Genomic DNA, 23,974 nt, shown 5'->3' with positions numbered 1-23,974 from the left:
ATAATGACTTCAAAAGTCTATAGTTAATAAGCTAGGTGAAAAAGAGGTAATTATGCAAGGATGTAAATTTGATCATATCATGACTGAAATATGGCACCAAAATGGCATAACCAATTCTAAGGGAGCATCAGATAAGGGGGAAAATCATTTCAGTGGAGAGGAAAGAAATATGAATTGTATTTTTAAAAGATAAACTCACATTTATAAGGGATATTAATAATAATAATTATAGCTAAATTTATATAACTCTTTAAAGTTTGCAAGAGATTTATATACATTATCTCATAAGTAAGAAAATAGAGTGTCTTGCCAGGTCACATGACTTGTAAATGAGAAACATATTAGAGAATATCTGAATGAAGATAACCAAACTGGCTGGCATATGTGCGTATGATATAATTTTAGTGTGTGTGTGTGTGTGTGTGTGTGTGTGTGTGTGTGTGTATGTCTATATATTGTCTTTCCCAACAGAATATAAATTCCTTGTGGGCATGGATTCTTTCACTTTTATCTTTATATTCTCTGAACCTAGAACAGTGCTTGATTCATTTTAGGCACTTAATAGATACTAGCTGATTAATGGAATGACTGATTGATGGTTCTAAAAATGATTGGGGGCTTTAGTGGATTGCAAGTTCAGTATGAGAAAGTGGGTATGACAACAACAACAACAACAAATCTATTCAATATCAAGGAGCATTAAAGTTCCAGACCAAGAGAAGTTATAACCCAGATATATTCTACCCTGGTCAGTACATATCCATAGGATTGTGTTCAGTGCTAGCTACCACATTTAAGAAAGATATTGATAAGTTACAGGTCATCCCAGATGAATCAGGTTGGAAAGTAACCTTGATATCATACCATTAAGAAGAGTAGTTGAAAATGAATAAGAATGTTTAGTTCTGAGAAGAGAAGACTTGGGGATCAGTGGGGTGCAATAACTATATTGAAGTATTAGAGCAATTGTTATGAAGAAGGAATTAACTTTCAAGGGTCCGAATAAGAAGGATGAGGGAATGTGGTTGAGGAGTAGAATTTGGCTGATACAAAGGAAGATTTTTGCACAATTAGAGTTATCTCAAAGTGGAATAATCTGCCTCTGAAATTAGTTGGTTAGCCCATGCCAGTAACTGTATGACTCTTCTTGGGAGATTGTTATTCAGATATAGTTTGATTAAATAAACCCTTCCAAATGAGAATCAGTGATCCTGTGCTGCCCAGCTCTAAATCCTATAAAGGATTTACAATGTTTGTTATAATATACTTAGATATTATATAATTATTATTAGATCAAAATGAAGAATCAGATTTCTCAGAGATTCTTGTTACCTAGTAGTGAAGATATTAAATTTCCCCATCTAAGACCAAAGTTTGACTCCCTGCTTTTTCATGCTTCATCTGGGTAAAGGTCAATCTATTTGCAACTATTATCATAATTAGCACGTATTCATAATTCCATATGTTTTAATCTCATCTAAAGCTTGTTGACCTCTATAAAGCTGCTTTCATTTATATACATATATTTACATACATACTATTTTTAATGAGAATAGTTAGTTCTCAATTAATGTGAGTGATGAATTCCCTAAAGTGGATGCATGCATTTGAATTTGTACCATTAAAAGTTATAATTATAGAAAATATGATCATTGGTTTCCCCTAATGCAAATATAAAGTACAAATATCAATAATATGACCATTTGTGGGCATGCATTATTTACACTAATTGGAACATAGCTGTGTTCTACTCAGGCATCAAAAACATCTTTGATGAGGATATGCAAAGAGAATTGGTAGGCCACTAATATATTGCAGCAGACTATAGCTTTATATCCATACAAATGACTTAGAGTTATAGATAATGCAAGGTCATATTGCACATATTATTGTCCATGCATTTGATTTGTTAGGGCCAAACACTCCTCTCTTAAAAAATAACTTCCTTGCACCTGTCAATAATGTTCAAAATATTTGAATTTTTTTAAAAAATTGCTGTCATTTGCTTTTACTTCCCAATATATCTTTGTTTCCCCTTCCCTTATAAGGAAGAATTAAATGGTAGGGATAGGTTCAGTAAAATTCATCAATATACAGAAAGCCTGATGATAAGTTCAGTGTTTCACACTCATAGTCTTCTACCTCTTCAAAGAATTGATGAAAATATCATCTTTGATTTATTTATTATTCAAAATATTGTCAAACTTGGTTATTACAATTTTGCAGCTTTCTCTTTGTTTTTTTGTTATTTCCATTTATGTTGGCAGATGGTATAGTTGATTGAGCTCCAGGTCTGGAGTCAGGAAGACCTAAGTCTTTTAGCTTTAGTCTTTAGTCATTTAGCCCTGTTTTTCTCAGTTTTCTCATCTGTAAAATGGACTGGAGAAGGAAATGAGAAGCCACTCTAATATTACAAAGAGTCATACAGGACTGAAAGAACTGAACAGCAAGAATTGTGTATATTGTTTTTCTGGTTGTACTTATTCAATTTTACATCACTTCAAAGAGGTTATCCCATTCTTCTCTATATTCTTCATATCATAATATTTAATGGCATAGAAATAGTCTATTATATTCATAAATTTCTCAAAATATAGAACAGAAATAATTTTCATGTTATTCTGATTATTAATATTGATACATAAAACAGGTCAAATATTTGTCAAAATTGTTTGCTGTTTATTTCCTGTTATCATGAAAAATATCCTTCTTAGGATACAACTGGGACAGGATTCAAATAGGGTGCTTTATAGGTGCCATGGTCCTCCAGATGATTCCCTTTATAAATAGCATTGTGCTCATTGCATTAACCCACAGAACATTTTTTTTTTTGCTTTTTGGAGGGCAATTGGGGTAAGTGACTTGCCCAAGGTCACATGATTAGTTTTTCTGTTAAGTGTCTGAGGCTGGATTTAAACTCAGGTCCTCCTGATTCCAGGGCCAGTGCTCTATTCAATGTGCCACCTAGCTGACCCCCCTCCCCCAAGAACATTTCTTAAATAAAATTCATTAACATGGGAATTCTTATTCCAATAGGAAAAAAAATGTAGATGAAGAATAACTATATTCCAGACTGATTACAGTTAAAGAAGCAAGCAATAAAGCTGGTTCATTGGTAGATCAATCTTGGACACAGAATATGTGATCTTGGACACAGAATCTGTTGGATACAGAATTTAACAGGAGTCGAGTAGCCTGAATTGACTTTGGGAAATTACAGTTTAATGACTCTAACCTTTTAGTGGGACAAAGATTTGTCTTTACAGTGAAGGGGAAATTGGAGGGAATGGCAGGCTTAAACCTTACTCTAATTGGAATTGACTCAAAGAAAGAATAATGTATGCATTTGAGTATAGAAATATATTTCACCAAATAAGAAAGTAGGAAGGGAAAGGAATAAGAGAAGGCGGAGAGACTGAAAGAAGGATGGGAGGATCAAGGGAGGCAGTGGTCAGAAACAAAAGAGACTTTTGAAGAGGGATGCGGCAAAGAGAGAGAGCAAGAAGGATAAACAGGGAAAAATAGAATGTAGGGAAATGCCCAGTAATCATTTCTGTGAATGTGAATGGGATGAACTCATCCATAAAATGCAAGAGGAAAGTCAAATGGATTAGAAACCATAATCCAGTAATATGTTGTTTACAAGAAATGTACTTGAAACAAAGAGACAGATATACAGTGAAAATAAGGGACTGGACCAGAATCTATTTTGCTTCAGATGAGGTTAAAAAAAAGGAGGGGTTCAATCAATCTCAAAGCAAAAGCAAAAATAATCCAAATTAAAAGAGATAAGTAGGGAAAATGCAAATTGCTAAAACATACCATAGAAAATGAAGTAATGTCAATGTTACACAAATATGTACCAAATGGCAGAGTATTTAAATTCTTGAAGAAAAGTTAAATGACTAACAGGATGAAATAGCAGAACTATACTAATGGGGTACCTCAACATTCCCTTCACAGAACTAGAAAAAAATGAACATAAAATAAATAAGAAAGAAGTTAAGGAGAAGAATAAAATATTAGAAAAATTTATATATGATAGACCTCTGGAGGAAATGTAATGGGAAACAGAAAGAGTATACTTTTTTTCTCAGGTATAAATGACATTTTCAAAAAAAATTGACCATGTGTTAGAGTATTAAAAATCTCAGAAACAAATGCAGAAAAGCAGTAATATTACACACATCTTTTTCAGACCATAATGCAACAAAAATAACATTCAATAAAGTACCATTGAAACATGAATTTGATTGGAAACTAAATAATTTAATGCTAAAGAAAAAGTGGGTCAAAGAACAAATCATAGAAACAATAAATAATTTCATTAAAGAGAATGGCAACAATGAGATAATACAACAAAATTTATGGGATACAGTCAAGACAGTACTTAGGAAAAGAAATCTAAATCTCTAAATCAATAAAATAGAGAAAGAGAACAACGAATTGGGAATGCAATTTAAAAAAAATCCTAGAAAAAGAAAAAAAATTAAAATCCACAATTAAACACCAAATTGGAAATCCTGAAAATCAAAGGATTAATTAATAAAATTGAAAGTAAGAAAACCATGGAACTAATAAATAAAACTAGGAATTGGTTCTATGGGGGAAAAACAACAATAAAATAGACAATCCATTGCTTAATTGGATTTTTAAAAAAAGAAGAAAGCCAAATTGTCAATATAAAAAAAGAAAAAAGGTGAATGGACTGCTTATGAAATTGAAATTAAAGCAATTATTAGGAGCAATTTTGCTTAATTATATGCCAGTACATCTGACAATCTAAGTGAAAAAGAAGAATATTCACCAAAAAAGTATATAAATTGCCCAAGTTAACAGAAGAGGAAATAGAATACTTAAATAGCTCCGTCTCAGAAAATTAAATCAAACAAGCCATAAATGAGTTTTCTAAGAAAAAAAAGCCCTCAGTACCTGATGGATTAATAAGTGAATTTTACCAAACATCAAAGAACAATGAATTCCAATACTACATAAAATATTTGGGAAAATAGCCAAAGAAGGAGTACTACAAATTCCTTTTACAACACAATATGGTGTTAAAATCTAAGCCAGGAAGAATAAAAATAGACAAAGAAAACTAATAGCAAATTTCCCTAATGGATATTGATGCAAAAAAAAAAATAATGATACTAGAAAGGAGATTGAAGCACTGTATCACAAAGATCACATGTTATGACCTGGTAGGATTTTTATCAGGAATGCAAAGCTCATTCAATATTAAGAAAACTATCAGAAAAATTAACAATATGAATAACAAAAACAACAAAATCATCTGAATATCTCAATAGAGATTTTTTTTAACAAAATAGAATAGTGAAATCTATGAAAAACACCATAAAAGATAGGAATTAATCACCCTTTCCTTAAAATGATACATAATATATTTATAAAACAAACAGTAAGCATTGTTTCTAATAGAGATAAGTTAGAAGCCTTCCCCAAAATGATCAAGGGTGAAGCAGGGATGTCCATTATCACTAGTATTATTCAATATTATACTAGAAATGCTGACTATAGCAATAAGACTGGAAATTGAAGGAATTAGAATAGGCAATAAGAAAGCAAAGTGATCAATCTTTGCAGATGACATGATGGTATACTTAGAAATCTCTAAAGAATCAACTTAAAAGCTAGTTTTAACAATTAACAAAGCTGTAAGATATAAAATAAACCCATATAAATCAGAAATATTTCTATATATTGCCAACAAAGTCTAGCAGGAAGAAATAGATAAATTCCATTTAAAAGAGCTGTAGTCAATATAAAATCATTGGGAGAATACTTGCCGAGATAAACCCAGGAACCATATAAACACAATTAAAAACACTTTTCACACGAATAAAGTCAGGTCTAAATAATTGGAGAACACTCAATTAACCATATGCAGACCAAAGTAATATAATAAAAATGACACTTTTACATAAACTAATTTATTTACACAGTGTCATACCAATCAAGTTACCAAAACAGTTATTTTGTAGACCTAGGAAAAAATAGCAAAATTCATCTGGAAGGACAAAAAGTTAAGGATATTCAGGGAATAAATGGGAAAAAAAAGTAAAGGAAGGTTACCTAGCAATACTAGATCTCGAGCTCTATTACAACATGATATTCATCAAAACAATCTGGTACTGACTAATAGAGCATAGATTAGAGGAATAGATTAGATCTACAATATGTATAGTAATTGGGCAGCCAGGTGGTACAGTGGAGAGTGCCAGCCCTGGATTCAGTAGGGCCTGAGATAAATCCAGCCTCAGGGATTTAAAAGCTGTTTAACCTCAGGCAAGTCACTTAACCCTATTAGCCTCAGTTCCTCATCTGTAAAATGAACTGAAGAAGGAAATCACAAACCACTTCAGTATCTTTGCAAAGGAAACCACAAATGGGCTCATAGAGATGGACACAACTGAAACAACTCAACAACAAATCAACATCATCATCATCATCAACAACAAAAATAACACTGTGGTAAATGTCCATATAATCATCCATATAATCCTTTTTTTTTTTTTTTTTGCTAAGACCAAAGGTCCAAGTTTTTGGGACAAATATTCACTATTCAGCAAAAAATGCTGAGAAAACTAGAAAGCAATTTGGCAAAAGCTAGGTATATCTTATCATCTTACACCATACACAAGGTCAAAATGGAAATATGATTTAGACATACAGGGTGTTATTATAAACAAATTAGGGGATGATAGGAAATTTTACCTGTCAGATCTATGAATAAGGGAAGGATTTATGACAAAAAAAGAGATAGAGAGGACCATGAGAAGTAAAAATGAATCATTTTTATTACATTAAGAAGTTTTTCATAAACAAAATGAAAGGAAACAGGAAAATTATAGCTAGTTTCTCTGAGAAATAGCCTTATTTCTCAAACATATAGAAAATTGAGTCAAATTTATAAAAATAAAAGTCATTCTGACCAACGTTGATAGTCTGGGCTCTTCCCACCAATGCAGGGTTATAAGTCAACTCAAAAGACTCATGATGGAGAGAGATGTCTATATTCAGAGAAAGAACTAGAAAGAACACAGTTTGAATGCAGATTGCAAAGTGCCTGCTCTCTGTCTTTTTCTTGTTTGGTTTTGTTTCCTCTTTCCCACTGTTCATTCCATTGGATACAAGCCTTCTTTATAAAATGACTAATGTCTAATGTGAAACTATTTGCAGATCCTGTACTTGATTGTATGTCGCCATGCGGGGAGGGGGGGAGGTGTAGGGGGAGAAATTTGAAACTCCAGTAATTGTGGAATTGAATCCTGTAAACTAAAAGTAAACAAACAAATTAATAAAGATAAAAAAAAAGCAAGTCATTCTCCAATTGAAGACTAGTCAAAGGTTATCAATAGGCAGTTTTTAGAAAAAGCTAACCCTGCCTTTTTTACTTCCACTAAAACATAAAAGATTCTTCTGCAGCCCTTTATTTTAACTCTGTGAAAGTCTGTTTCAAGTCTCTTGTAATAAACATTGTTGGATTCTGATTCTAATCCTTTCAAGTATCCACTTATGTTTCATGGGTGAACTTATTCCATTCACATTCACAATTATGTGTACTAACTGTGTATTTTCCTCCATCCTAGTTTCTTCTCTCTATCTTTTTATCCTGTTTGTCCTCTGAAGCCTGTTTTGTCTCTCAATAGTACCTCCGTTAAACTGCCCTCTCTTTTTTCATGCCCTACCCATGACTCTTTCCCCCTTTTCCTCCTATCCCTATTGAATAAGATAGATTTCTCTACACAAATGAGTTTGTATATGTACATGCATACATGTGTATACATATGTATGCATGCATGTATGTGTATGTATGCATATGCATGCGTGTGTATTCTTCACTCTTTGATCCAGTTCTAATGAGAATTAGGTTCAAGTACTGTAATACATGCCATTTTGCTTTCCATTGTAAAAGCTTTATCCTGCATGCCTCTTTTCTATGAAGAAAAATTCCCATTTTATTTCTCCCTTCCTCTTTCTCTCAGTGCAAGCCTCTTCTTTTTTCGAGGTCATCCCAATATAATTAACTCATACACATACCCTCTTTCTATACAGATTCCTAAGTGTCCTAATAATGATAAAGCTCTGAGTTACAAGTATCACCTTCCCATGCAGGAGTGTAAACAGTTTAATTTTATTGAGTCTCTTGTGATTGCTCTTTCAAGTTTATCTTTTTATGCTTCTTTTGCGTCTTGTGCTTGAATGTCAAATTTTCAATTCAGCTCTGGTTATCAAGAATGCTTGAAAGTCTTCTATTCCATTAAGAAGCCCCATTTTCCCCTGACAGATTATATTCAGTATTTTTTGAGTAGGTGATTCTTGGTTGTAGTCCTAGTTCCTTTGCTTTCCAGAATATCACATTCCAAGCCTTCTTCTCCTTTAATGTGGAAGTCAGCAAATCTTGTGTGATCCTGATTGTGGCTCTTGACTGTGGATCTTTGAATTATTTCTTTCTGGTTGATTGCAATATTTTTTTCTTTAACCTGGGGGCTTTGGAATTTGGCTATAATATTCATGGGAGTTTTCATTTTGGGATCTCTTTCAGGGGGAGATTGGTGGATTATTTCTCTTTTACCCTCCTGTTCTAGGATATCAGGGTAGTTTTCCTTGATAACTTATTGAAATATAATGTCTAGGCTTTATTATTTTTTAAATTGTGGCATTCGGGTCATCCAATATTTCTTAAATTATCTCTCCTTGATCTATTTTCCTGGTCAGTTGTTTTTCTTCTATTTTATCATTCTTTTGGTTTTAATTGTTTCTTGATGTTTCATGGAGGCATAAGCTTCCACTTTTTGTTGTTGGTGTTCAGTTGTTCAGTCATTTCCAAGTCTTTGTGACCCCATGGATTTTATCCATGGGGTTTTCTTGGTAAAAATACTGGAATGCTTGAACATTTCCTTCTCCAATGTGTTCCCATTTTACAAGTGAGGAACTGAAGCAAGTTGGGATTAAATGACTTGTTCAGGGTCACACAGCTAGGAAGCCTCAACTTGTCAAATTTTAATTGTTAAGGAATGATTTTCTGCAGTGAACTTTTGTATCCCTTTTCCCATTTGACCTATTCTGCTTTTTAGGGAGTTCTTTTCTTCAGTGAATTTTTGTGCCTCTTTTACCATTAATCCAATTCTGTTTTTCAGGTGTTTTCTTCAATAATTTTTGTGTGTGCCTCTTTTACCAAGCTGTTAATCCCCTTTTTATATTCTTCTTATATCACTTTCATTTCTTTTCCTAATTTTGTTTTCCTTTGCCACTCATCTCTTTCCTTAACTCTTCCAGGAATTCTCATTTCAATTGGATTCAATTAGCATTTTTTTTTTTTTGAGGCTTTGCTAGTGTCTGTTTACATTGCTATCTTCTTCTGAGTTTATGTTTTGGTCTTCCCTGCCACCATATTACCTATTTAGGGTCAAGTTCTTCTTCTTCATATTTTTACTTATTTTTCTAGCCTATTTCTTGACTTTAATTTTTTTGTTCATGTTATTCTCTGCTCATGTGGTGTTGGAGTGGCACTGCATGGAGCCTTATCCTTTTTTTATGCTGGCATTTTTCTTTTCTTTTTTTTTTTTTAAGCAATTGGGGTTAAGTAACTTGCTTAAGGTTACACAGATAGTTATTTTGTGTGGGTGTTAAGTGTCTAAGGCTGGAACCAATTCAGGGTCTCCTGACTCCGAGGCCGGTGCTCTTACTCACTGTGCCACCTGGCCACCCCGATGCTGGCGTTTTTCAAGCTAGTTCTGGGGGTGTGTAAGTTTTCAATGGTAGTGTGATCTGGACAGATATATGGTAATTTCTATCCCAGTCTTTATCAAGGAAGGGCCCCTGCTCCCTTGTGACCAACCACACAGGCTCTCCCCTGGAACCACACACACTCTCCCCTGGAACTGTGACCAAGAACTGCTTTAGGCAATAAAGTTTCCAATCAGTCTAGGTGCACACAGTGCCAGGAAATGACCTCTTGTGATCTCTTTCTGACCAGTTGTTTGATTCCCTTACCATCTCTGAACTGAGAACTCCCAAATCTGTTGCTGCTGCTGTTGCAGCCATCTCTAAAGCTAGCTATCACCATTACTGCTTCAAACTCTACCCAACCCAGATGTCACCAACCTCTCCTTCTGACCTCCTAAGTAGTCATAGGTTTGAAAATTTTCTCACTCTGACTTTTGATGACTCAGTCACTTCAAAATTAGAATTAAGGAATATTTTAAAGTTGTTTGTAGGAGAATATTGGGAGAGTTCAACTGGGTTGCTGCCTGTACTTCACCACGCTGGCTCTGCTACTGTAAAACTGTCAATTCACCTTGTCAAGTTGGCTTGGTTAAGTCAGTTAACACTCTGACATGTTAGGACGCTATTTTAAGCATCATACAGCAAATACCCTTGGTGTCAATAGAGATTCTAGGCATCGAGATGCATGGGGTAAACTCTGGCTCCTAAGGGAGTAAAGAGAAATAGCCTGATATAAACTGTCAAAATATGGTGTTTTATTTTCTAAGATCCTGTCCAGGGAAGACACTACTTGTTCCTCCTTTAGTGCAGCATCACCTGAGTCTGGGAGTACAGAAGAATTGCCACAGTGAGAGCAATACTTTCTGGCACACAATTGCTGATGTGCACAAGAAACTTCCAATTTTCCAAATCGGTTCCCCATATCTGTAGGGTCTGAATTCACATTATTGTCACAGACATCTACCTTGCCAATGGTTCAGTGCTTGTGTCAACTGGCATATCCTATGGTTCATTGCTAATCTAAATTATGTTTGAATCAGTGGGTCCAACTCTGTGGCTCAAGAGCTTTTATTTTGAAACATGAATGTATTGACTATGCATATACTTTATGAATATAATGTATGAATGATTTTCATCTCCCTGTCCTGTTTGTTCTGGGGTACATCCAACTGTTCATGTTAGACAGCAGGATGGGAAGAATGCTTGAATTCTGGTTCTCTGTGTGTGTGTGTGTGTGTGTGTGTGTGTGTAGTGGGGGGAGGAGGAGAGGGAAAAGATGTAGAATTCATTTAATTCAGTTCTGCAAACATTTATTAGGTGCTTACTCTATTCTCAACAGACACTTCAAATGAACACAAGGTTTGTTCCAAAATCAAAATAGGAAGATAACTGGGTTGGGTTGCCTTCAAGTAATTGCAAGTTCCTTTAATGGCCCCAAACTTCTTCATGAAACAAAGATTAATTCTTTTAATAATAATATTCTACTTGTGTTGTTGTATAGTCGTGAATTGTAGAATACTACCCACAAATGTCATTCAGAGCACAATGGAAAAGTCCATGGTAGTGCTAAACAGTTTACGACATTCCAATATTGGAATATAATTCCAAGGAACTATGAAGAAGAATTGGACTAAGAAATGTCATCAAATAAATGACTGACAAAAATTACAAGGTTGTTAGTCTAGTAATCCAGGGAAATATCATAAATAACATTTACCTAGATTATAGCAAAGAGTTTGATAAACTATCTCATCCTTTTCCTATGAAATGAATGGACAAATGTGTGTTAAATAATGGTACAATTGGACAGATTGAAAGCTGGCTGAATGGTAAAACTCAGAATACTTATTAATAGTTTAGTATCTTCTTAGAAGGAGGGCTCCAATGGAGTGACCTTAGGATTGGTGCATGGTCTTAGGATGTTTAAAAATTTTTATGACTAACTTGGGAAGTGGAAGGCAATGAAACATACATTTTATTAAGCACTTACTATATGGTAGGGGCTGTGCTAAGCTCTTTACAAATATTATTTCATTTGATCCTTAGATAGTAGTTTAAGAAGATTTACAAATGAAACAAAGCTTCATAGGTTCTTAGGATTATTAAAATGACATTGTTAGGATCCAAAAAGAAACTGACAACATAGAATGTTGGGTTGAATCTAATAAGATAAAATTCAATATAGATGAATTTAATGTCTTACTCTTTGTTTCAAAAAATTGGGTTGGAAACCTTCCAACAATGGAATTCTGTGATTCCTCTAGACTACAAAGGGAAGAGAAGAGGAGATAAGATAGGAAGATATTTGAGAAATATGTAAGTGGAGAGCACAGGGTCATAGATTTAGTTCTGGAAAATGAGAGTACTAACATCTTTTGTTCCTAATCTACTAAGTAAAATGAAGGCAAAAATTATCATCTCTGAGAGAGAGGGTGTGAAGTAAAGAGCTTAAGGATAGAGAAAGAGGCCTGTACCAGCCACAGTGAGGGATATCATCTGGAGGTCAGTAAAAGAAGACTAAATATATCAAGAGGGTAGCTAGATAGCACAGTGGATAGAGTGCCAGTCTTGGAGTCAGGAAGACTCATCTTCTTGAGTTCAAATCTGACCTAAGAAACTTAGTAGTTAGTTTCCTCATCTGTAAAATGAGCAGGAAAAAGACATAACAGACCACTACGATGTCTTTGCTAAGAAAAAACCCCAAATAGGGTCACAAAGAATCAGACATGACTGAAAAATGAGGGAATAACAACAACAAATATATTAATCAGAAAGCAGAGCTCAGTAAGAGAGATAAACATTGGCACAACCAACTTATTTTATTCTACTGTGTTTGTCTACCCCTTCTCTTAGCCACTGCTCTCCTGGAAAACTTTTGATTCTCCTTTAGAAATTAGAAATCTCTCTCTCTCTCTCTCTCTCTCTCTCTCTCTCTCTCTCTCTCTCTCTGTCTCTCTCTCTCTCAGAGCAGATAAGTTTATTTGGTGAAAGCAAAGAGGACATATGGTGGGTGTTGGAAGTATGGATGTTGGTGACCCTGAAAATATAGTTAGTTGCTTCAGGTGCAAGAGGATATTTTCATACTGAGAAAGTTAGGGGGTTCTTTGTGGAGAGTAGAGTTGTTCCCAGCCATTCAGCACAACCTGGACTAGCTCTTCATAACTGATACAACCATTACTGTCTTTACACCCTGCCACCGACACTTCCACCTCTTTCTCTCTCATTTTCTCACCCAGGGTAATGAGGATGTGTTCTCTTTCAGCCCCCATGACTGTACCCTTCCTTATCAAATACCCCCGACTCTTCTCTATAGTCTTCACATGTGCCTTGGTCCTTGTTCTTTGCTGCAGTCTGCAGAATTGGTAGAAAGTATTCAAAGTCCAACACCTTCACTTTCATCTCATCAATTTTGGGATTCCGTAAGACCCTGAGCACCTCAGTACTGGTAGAGTGCTGGCCCAGGTCTCACATCACATCCCCACACTGGTTATATAATATCTTTCTGTCCCCTGTTTGGTCAAACAGCTGGAAAACTTCCGTGAACTCTCCTGTCTGATCCTCCATAAAGTCACACATCTTGGCCATGCAATTTGCTCGCTTACATCAGACATTTGTGAAGAGTTCTGGTAATTAACAACTACTTTCATATTACTGGGATAAAGGCATGTTTCCTACTTGATTCAGATTTTCATATAAAAGCTCAAAAATTTTTAGAATTTGAAGGATTGGGGCAGCTAGGTGGTGCAGTGAATAGAGCACTGGCTCTGGAGTCAGGAGAACCTGAATTCAAATCCAGCCTCAGACACTTAACACACACACACAAAACTAGCCATGTGACCTTGGGCAAGTCACTTAATCCCAACTGCCCTCCAAAAAGAAAAAAAAAAGAATTTGAAGGATTGTGAAAAACATCACTGAGTTTACTCCCTGCATTTTATAGAGGAAATGGAGGCCCAGGGAGATAGCATGAGCTGTCCAAGGTCACATAACTAGTTAGGGGATATGATTATATCCTTTAGATATGGCAGAGTCTAAAATAGAACACCCATTTTTTTTTGCCTCCAAGCCAATACTCTTTCCATGATATCATACTTCCAGAACATATGGCTTTTGCATGTGTATATCATATTTGATTTGTAAAGCCAGAGCAAAAAATTATGATGGTTCTAATGGACAGGGAATTGTTTTACCCATTCTTTGTTGCAATGGTATCATTTATCTGTTGATGTTGCTGCAAATTCAATTCTAATTGATTTCCTTTGCATGGTAATAATAATAAAGATGTTTTTCTTCCCTTACAAAATAAAGATGCTAATAATTAGGAAGTCTTTTTGTATGTTGCTGTGCAACACTGACACATTGATGGAGACGTTGATTTACAATGAATTAAATGTCCAAAGTTAGCTTCTGGAGTTTGATTCCCTGTTGAATTAAGCTGAGAGAAAATGTAGCATTGCTCCTTGAGGCAATTTTTTAAAAAAAGATACTTGGTATAGTTATTTGTAGAGAGTGAAGGACTGTACTTTTCAAAGAAAAGCTACTTTAAAAAGTTTCTTGCAGGTTTTCCTGACTTGTTACTTTCAACCTCTTTTTAGTCAGTTTTTACTGACCTGGCATTCCCCTTCATCACCTGTAGCTCTTACCATCCTACCATTTCTTAAAGTCCCTTCATTATACAACTAGAGATTTTTTTTAAACAATGTTCTTACCTTCAATTCAGGATCTGTTTCCGTGTATCCATGAACATTTCTTTTATTTTGTAAGTATCTAAGTTTTTTTTTTTAACTTAACAGTATTTTGTTTTCAATTACATGTAAAGATAGTTTTCTACTATCTTTTCTTGTAAAAATTCAAGTTCCAATTTTTTCTCCTTTTTTTTCTTCCCTGTCCCCTCTCCAAGAGAGCAAGAAATGCCACATATGTTATACACATATAATCATGTTAAACGTATTTCCAGGTTAATCATGTTATGAGAGAAGAATCAGAAGAAAAGGGAAAAACCTTGAGAAAGAAAAAGAATGAAATTAGTATGCATTAATCTGCATTCAGACTCTATAGTTCTTTCTCTGGATGTGGCTAGTCTTTTCCATCACTAGTGCTTTGGAATTGTCTTGGATCATTGTATTGCTGTGAAGAACTAAATCTATCAAAGTTAAACACCACACGTGGTTGCTGTAGCTTTGTACAAAGTTCTCTTGGTTTTACTCACTTCACTCAGCATCAGTTCATGTAAGTCTTTTCAGTTTTTTTTTCTGAAATCCACCTTTTCATCATTTCTTATAGAACAATAGTATTCCATTATATTCATATGCTGTGAGTTATTCAGCTATTCCCCAATTGGTGCCCATCCTCTCAATTTCCAATTCTTTGCCATCACAAAAAGAGCTGCTATAAATATTTGTGTGTACGTGTGTGTGTGTATGTGTGTAGGTTCTTTCCCTCTTTTTTATAATCTGTTTGGGATATAGACCTAGTAGTGGTATTGCTGGACCAAAGGATATGCACAGTTTTATAGCCCTTTGGGCATAGTCATGAACATTTCTGATTCTTCATTGAAGCCTTTTCCCTCAAGACTTTCATTTGAAAACTCTGTTTTTAGGGTACTACTTGTGATACTCTCCCACAATGTGACTCCTCTTAATTAATAATAATATTAATAACAAAACAGTCAACAATTATATAGCATTTTAAGTTTTGCACAGAATTTTATAAATACTACCTGATTTTATCTTCACAAGAAGTCTGGAATGTGGGGATGCTTATTATTCTCATTTTACAGGTAAGGAAATTTGAGGCAGAGCTCAATTGCCTTGCCCAGGTTCATATAACTAGTAAGTGTCTGAGGTTGAATTTGAATTCAGATCTTCCTCATTGCATGTCCATTACTCTACCACTATGCCACTTAGCTGCCTAGATTTGAAGAATTTCATAGGTCAGCAGCCATTCAAAATCATAGCTTATCAGAGTACCAAATGATGTGTTGACCTTTACCAACCACCCAGAGGATATATTAGAAGAAAAAGTAAATTTTAAAATCCCAGCAAAAAAATGACAAAAAAAAAATCCTTCCTCCCCTAGTCCTGTCCTACCACACAAGTTAAGTTATACCCAACTTACAATGGGTCACCATATTGCATTGGGGCAAGTGCCCACACATAGACTTTGAAAAAAGTCAATGAGCATGCATGGAAGGCACACACACACAAGTTACTCATTGCATATACGTAGCTCAGGAAACTCATTCAAACTTAATGGTCATGTGATCATGATCTTCCCTAACACCATTCTCTGGGAATCACATTTTTTCCTTCTTTACTAAGCTCTACCAGGTATTTTGTTTCTGTGTTGGACATCTAGCCCCAGTGCTTTATCAGGCATCATTTCTTCAGGCCTATCTACTGGTACTTTCTGCTCTTATCTCCTATAGTTCAGTGGCTAGAAAGCCTTTTAAGACAAGAGCAGGTTGAATTCTTTTGGTAGATAGCCACAGGGGTTATTAGCCACTGCCTTATATTAGGTTAGCTTCAAAACAAACAAAAGAAAGGACAGTCAGAGTGCCTCCAAGCTAAGTTTGTTTAAATCTATTGTGTGAAGTGGTTTGGTTTCAAAGTCCCTAATCTTGTTTGATTTAGGGATAGAAAATTAATTATAACTTTTGTTTAACCCACAGTGGGGATCCTCAGCCTACCAAATCACATTTCTGTCACTCTTCCCAAAAAGAAAATAACACATACTAAAAACTGGGATACAGCTCTTGGGCTATAAAACTGGGCTCTCTCCCAATATCTAGCACAGTTGGCCTGCAAATGAATTGGAGTAGTGACATAGCTAAGTCAAGAAGGCAAGATCCTTGCCCTCCACTCTGCTATCCCACAGGTCTGCTTTTGTTTTATATAAACCTGCATACATAATTAGACACAATACAAAATAACGCACAACAATATATAGCTTTATTTGTATGCCATATATATCTGCATACATGTAAACTAAGCTCACATACATATATGCTTACATAAATGTGTACCCCTGTGTTTATACATATTATATGCTATAATAATATATAACAATCCATAGTTATACACAATATAATCCATATAATAATATATAGCTATAGTATAGTTATATATCAGTCATATAATTATAGTTACATTGTTACATAATTATGTTATTGTTATATATAAGTATATTATGGTTATATATTACTATATAACAATATAATTATATTTACAACTATAGTTAGAGTTGTAGTTACATAACTATATATAACTGAGAAAGAGTTTATAATTTTCATATTAATCAATATGATATGTGTAATGAATATACTAGCAATTTCATTTTCTCAAGAGCTGATTCTATGGCTTGGGAGTCAGAGCTCACACTACATCTTAAACTGATTAATCAAAACTCTGACCACACTCACAATCACTGGACCTTAAGTGAAGTGAATCAAAGATTGTAGAACCTGTTCCTGTCACAGAACTCTGGTTCTGTACTTATGCCAGGGTGGGGTTTGGGGGAACCACAACCCCCAAAGACTTGATTCCAGAACTGTTGTATTGTGGAACTTATGAGTTTCTTATGGGAAACCACTAAATGATTGTTTGTAATTCACCTTCCCCCACACTCTTTCACCAATTGTGATTTAAGTATGGACCCTGTGCTTTTTCTTTTGCTAAGAGAATATTGCTCACTCTGAAACTGATTAATTAAACTATTTGATTACTGGAACTCCTGTCTCTAGGACTGCTTTGTGAGACTCCAGGCATTCCCAGGTTAGAGATTTGCTCAGTAAAAATCATGTTAACACAACTATAGACCATTATAATGTTTGTTGTAGTTTTTCAGTCATGCCTTTTTGTTTCTTGTCAAAGATATTGGAGTTGTTTGCAGTGGTTTCCTTTTCCAGCTAATTTTACAGATGAGGAAAGTGAGGTAAACAGGATTAGGTGACTTGTTCAGGGTCACACAGTTAGTAAGTGTCTGAGACCTGATTTCTTTCTTTTTTCTTGCTTTTTGGAGGGCAATTGGGGTTAAGTGACTTGCCCAAGGTGACATGGCTAGTTTTTATGTTAAGTGTCTGAGGTCGGATTTGAACTCAGGTCCTCCTGACTCCAGGGCTGGTGATGTATTCACTGTGCCCCCAAACCCCCCCCTCCCCAGACCTGATTTGAATTCAACTCTTCCTGACTCCTGCCTGTTCCTCTATCCACTGTGCCACTCAACTACCCTAGCATTGTACTAAATACTTTACAAATATTATCTCCTTTAATCCTCATGACAACTTTAAGAGATCCCCATTTTACAGTTGAGGAAAATGAGGCAAACAGAAGTTAAGTGACTTTTCCCCAGGTCACAAAGCTTGTGAAATGTTGAACTTCAGTCTTCCCAACTCCACTGTACCACAAAGCTACAGGATTTTACCCCAAGTCCTAGGGGTTCCAAGAAGAGATCCATCAGTAAGTCAATAAACATTTATTAATTGCATATGACATAGTAAGCACTTCTCCACATGTTGGGGATACAGAGAAAGTAAAGAAGATAAAACCCACTCTCAGGAAGCTCACATTCTAATATGGAAAAATGACAGAGGGAAGAGACTAGCATTATCCACACCTCTCATAGTAGTTGATTCTTCTGAAAGAACTTTATATCCATGTGAAGGCAGATTCCAAATAAGATTTTTTTTTTAATTTGGGCATCTCCTTCCCTGACTCCCTCTGATATAGGTACATCTTAGATACATTTTCTTCATTTAGATGTAATTTGGGGACTGTGAAATTTTTAGTATTTCTTCAAAAGTATGTGTTTAATATACTCCTTTCTCACTTCTTCCTCTTAAAATTTCTAGCTTCCTTCATGGCTCATCTCAGGTATCATTTCCTATGTGACACTTTTTCTGATCGCCCCCAAATGTTATGGTTCTTACTTTCCTCAAATCAATTTGAAGTTACTTATTCCATCATACATAAATGTAGAGTTGGAGTGTCTTCTCATCTCTCTTCTCTTTCTTTTGAGCCATGTTCTTTATAATTTTATGACATTGGCTTTTGTTTTTGTATATGAGGTTTTTCTTTCCATTTTCATTATTGTAGTCTTTGCATATAATATCTTATTAACTCTGGTTATTAACTCTACATCTTTCCATTCATGTCCATATTCATCACAATTATTATATCTAACAGAACAATATTATTCCACTGTGTTCATGTGCCATGACTTTTTTTAACCATTCCTGTTTAACCATATATGGGGACTTTCTTCTTTATCAATAGTCCCCTTGGAGTATGAGCTCACTAATGAAATCTCTGAGCCAGAAGGTATGGATATTTTTGTCACTTAATTTACATAATTTCAAATTGCTTTCCAAAATTATTGTACTAATTCACAGCTCCATCAACAATGCACCAGTGTATCTCTCTCTTCCTGAAACCTTCCAACATTGACTTAATGCTGTGTTTTGTCATATTTGTCAATTTTCAAGGTATCAGGTAAAAATTAGGTTTCTTTTACTTGCATTTCTCTTATTATTAGTGATTTGGAACATTCTTTCATGTGGATATGAATACTTTGCAATTCTTTTGAGAATCATTTGTTCATATCTTTTTGATCACTTATTTTTTTTAGGAATGGCTATTAATTTTGGGTGCATCTTCTATGTGTATGTTAATTTACATATATATTGGATACTATACCTTTATAAAAAAAGATGCAAAAATCTTCCTATTTTCCAGCTTCTCATTTCATCTTAAGTACATTAATTTTGTCTATGCAGAAGATTTCAGTTTCATATAATCAAAAACAAAATATATTTTATCTTTTATAATTGCCACTATCTTTTATATAGTTAAGAATGTACCTGCTACTTGGAGATGTGCACAATCTACTTTTATTTTTTTAGATCATCTATTGTTAATGTTAAGGTCACATGATGATTTAGAATGTATTGTAAAGAGTAAAGTCTTGGTCTGAGACTAATTTGTGTCAGACTGCTTCAAGTTTTGTCAATATTTTTTTAATCAAATAGAGTTTTATTTTTTCCTAAGTACTTCATGCTTTGTTGAACACTTGGTTATCATTTTTTTTATTTTTTCTGATTTTCCCTTTGCTATTCTTTTCTATTGATCTACGTTTCTATTTTTTAACCAATACCAGATAATTTTGATGGCTCCTGCTTTGTAATATAGTTTAAGGTCTGGAAGCATAATTCTTCCTTTCCTGTTTCATCATTTTCCTTGATATTTTAGATTTTTTTTCCAATTAAATTTTGTTTTTATTTTATCAAGTTGTATAAAATATCCTTTTGACAATTTTATTAGTATAGCACTAAAAGTGTATATTGACTTTGCTAGCATTTTAATTTTTATTATATTGGCGTGGTTTAGTCATAAGTTTTGAATATTCCTCCAGATATTTAAAATGTTCCTTAAAGAACACTTTATAGTTAAAACTATGCAAGGTTTTTGTGTGTTTTAGTAGATTGATCTGCAGCTACTTTGTGTATTTTGTAGTTATTTAAAATGGGATTTATCTTTCAATTTTTACCTTTTGGATTTCATTTTTATCATATATTATTATATAGAAATGCAGTTGATTTTTGAGGATGTATTTTGTAGCCTACAACTTTGCTGATGTTATTGTCTTGATTGATATTTATTGATGATTAGCATGGACTTTCCAAGTATGTCATTATATCATTAGCAAATAGGGATAATTTTAGATCCGTTTTACTTGTTTTTAGGGCTTTAATGTCTATTTCTTATCTTATTGCTATTGCTAGCATTTCATAAATACATCCAATTATAATGAGGCTATCCTTGACTACCCACTCAGCCACGTAATGATGGGACCTTAGTAGTGATCTAGGTCATATCTGACCTAATATTCTAGCATTTAGGATTAACAACAAACTCAAGTAACACCAGAGTCTAATAGAAAGAAAAACTAGATTTGGAGCCAGAATACCTATATTCAAGTTCTCCTTTCCCCTTAGCTGTGCAACTAGGCTAAGTTAGCACCAGCCATGCTTTTGGGCTGAATTTACTCCTTCATTAATGACTTCTTGTGAGGGAACCATGGTGGGCAAATATTGAAGAGTCGGTTTCAAAAGCAGGTGTACTCAGTTGGCAAATCTGATATATGAACATTCAGAAATATTTTTTAAAGAAAGATAAATTGGGAATTATTTGATTTGCAAAAAGATTCCCTGTGAGAAACCTTAAAGTTAGACTTATCAATATGTTTTTGGAAAGCTATCAACTAGACAAATCAAGGTATAGCTACATATTTTTCTGTATGTATGGAGATATTAGAATGAGTTAGTTTGTGCTAGGAAATCCCTTCAATCCTAGCATTTTTAGATCTTGTTTTTTATTTGCTCTTTGAACACATGAAGTTTTATTTGCTATATAAGAGATAAGGTGAAGGAAATGTGAGACTTGAGGTATCCAAGGCAGGCTACAAATCCCAGACTGAGAAGAGTTGTTAAAGACTCGGAGGAGTAACTGTTTAATCACAGGGTTAAAGGGCATTTTAATCCTCTTCCTGGTGGAGAGTGTCAAAGCAATACTCCAGAGGCTAGAGCTTTTTGTGATTAAGCTAAAGTGAAGGGCCAGAAGTTTTCCTACAGCCCCTAGTTTAGTCTCCCATCTCTCAGGAACTAGTTAGGTCAGACCAGGTCTCTGTATTAGGTCTCCAGAGCATTAAAAAACTAGTTTTGAACAAGCTAGGCCCTCAGGTAGGGAAGAAGGAAGGAAGGAATGTTTGATACCTTTCAGTTTCCCATCTTTTCAACATACCCTAAAGACAATCCCTTGGGCTCCATTATTTGACTTCTTTGGCTCAAGGCTCCCGAAGTGAGAATAATTTCCCCCTCTTCAGGTTTAGTGAAGGACAAATGTCTGTCCATAGTTTGTTCAGTTTCATCTTGCTATATAAAATAAGACAATGGTAGGAGAGGAATCCTGAGGTTCTGAATAGTACAGAAAAAAGAACAGTAGTTGATTTGTTATGGAATGGCAGGTTGATTAATTTAGAGGTGGAAAGGACCACGGAGGTCATCAGGTCCAACTCTCATTTTATAGATAAGGAAACTGAGGTCCATTGAGTTTAACTGACTTGCCCAAGGTTATATTTGTAGTATGTGTCAGTCTTGATTTGAATTCAAGTTCTCTAATTTCAAGTTCCTGGTGTAGGTATCTCTGTATTAGTTTAGATCTGGACACCTGGAAATCTTACCTGATCCAGTGGCTTCAACTATTAATTCCATGTAGATGACTATCCCATTCCTTCCCTTCAACTTGGCTCTTCAACCTCTCAGTTTTCAAACCAGAATTCTTGAGGAAGACAATCAATCACTTTGAGCTTCCCTAGAGCAAGTCATTGGAGGATTTTGGGTATATATTAGTTGATTTCTAAGTACTCTTGGGGGGCAGCTAGGTGGAATCAGGCCTGGAATCAAGTAAACTTGAATTAAAATCTGGCCTCAGACATTGACTAGTTGTGTGACTCCAGGGAAGTCACTTTACCCTGTTTGCCTCAATTTTCTCATGTGTAAAATGGGCTGGAGAAGAAAATAAAAAAAAACTGCTCTAGTATGTTTGTCAAGAAAATCCTAAATGGGGTCAGGAAGAGTTAGACACAACCAAAATGATTGAATGACAACGTCCTTTCCAACTTCAAGGTTTTCTCTTTTTATGCAATTATGGTCCTAGGATTATGTAATCACTCAATAAGCCCTTATTAATTATGTTTCTGGTGCTGTGTTAGGTACTGGGGATAACTTTTTTTTTAAATGAGACAATTACTGACCTCATGGCACTTTCATTCTACTGTATAATTTGTTGGATAATAGTATGTGGGATGAAAGAGTTCAGAGTCTGAGTCTGAGATCAGAAAAGGTTTTTATTCTTTCTCATGAGAACCCCCCCACCCCTTGTCATTCAAATGGTGTCTGCCAGGGAGAAAGCAGCATGTAGAAGCAAGCCCATGGTTATATAACCTTCTTATGGAGAAACCCAAACCCCAACTGGCCTCCTCTCTCATTGGTGAGGAGGTTGGCCCACAACCTAAGCGTGGGAATCTATCTCAGAGACAAAGGACACAGAAACATGTGGGTGTCCAGTTCAAGGCCAGGAAAGCACTTTTGTCCTTATTTGGCATATCTTGTGCTGAGGTGTCACTGTCTCTATTGCTCTAAGTCCCAGATTCTTCTAAGGTCAGGTGACTTCTAAACTTGGGCCTAGTGGATGCTGAAGCCACTCTAGATTTGATTTTTCAGAATAGGGAAGTTCACTGCAAGTTATCCCTCATAATAGAGTGATAGGGCAATAGATAGGTCATAGTGATGGAAAAGGTATTAGCAGAGAATTTAGAGTAAAGACCTAAATCTTGGTTTTCAAGTTTACTAGCAATATGACAATGAATGTTAGTTAACCTTAGAGAAGTTTATTTACCCTTTGACTCACTGGTGTTTTATTTTTTTTTTTATAACTGAGACAAAAAAAATGTGAGAAGTCTTTCAAAATTCTTTTTAATAATCTGAGACTACTCTCTGGCTCAACATCCTGAAAAGACGCTCCCATCCTTCCCTGACTTTAAATAAAAATTCAACCTTCTTAGTCTGGCATATAAAGTCTTCCATTATCTTATTTGGGCATGCCTCTCTTTCACTCTAAATTGCAGCTAAACTTGACTCCTAGTCCACGATCTTAATTGCGGTTCGAGTCTCTTGTCTTGATATATTCATTTAGGTCATCTCCCTTACCTGGGACATACATTTTCCTTCATTTCCACCAATTAAGTTCTGTTTCTTCCTTTAAAACCTATCTCAGAGAATAATAAGTAGCATTTGTATAAAGTTTTAAGGTTTGCAAAGCAATTTATAAATATTACTTATTTTGATCCTTGCAAGGACTCTTCCAGGTAGGTTATCTCCATTATTATATCTATTTACAGATAAGAAAAATAGGGGAGACAGAGTTTAAGAGATATGCTCAGGGTCACACAACTAAGAGGTTCTGAAGTTATATTTGAACTCCAGTCTTCCTGACTCTAAGAATAGCACTCTATCCATCATACATGTTAGCTTGCTAGGGATGGCACCTCTTCCATGAAGCCTTCCCTAAAGAACCCAATTGAAAATTATAGCACTCTCATCAAAAGATTCATAGCTAGCATTTTGTCAATGTATCAGCACCTCTAGTATATTTCTTTTTTAAAGTGTTTC

General features: G+C 34.9%; 1 pseudogene; it reads right to left on the bottom strand.

The window, feature by feature from the left end:
* Positions 1–12,842: 12,842 nt before the first annotated feature.
* Positions 12,843–13,369, bottom strand: LOC138151549 (myosin light polypeptide 6-like; annotated as a pseudogene).
* Positions 13,370–23,974: the final 10,605 nt, after the last annotated feature.

Source organism: Petaurus breviceps, unplaced genomic scaffold (genome assembly GCF_028583685.1).
Source record: "Petaurus breviceps papuanus isolate PSGF00001 unplaced genomic scaffold, PetGlider_PUasm1.0 90903, whole genome shotgun sequence".
Taxonomy (NCBI): Eukaryota; Metazoa; Chordata; class Mammalia; order Diprotodontia; family Petauridae; genus Petaurus; species Petaurus breviceps.
The sequence above is the reverse complement of the archived record's forward strand: the minus strand, read 5'-3'. Positions and strand labels throughout refer to the sequence as shown.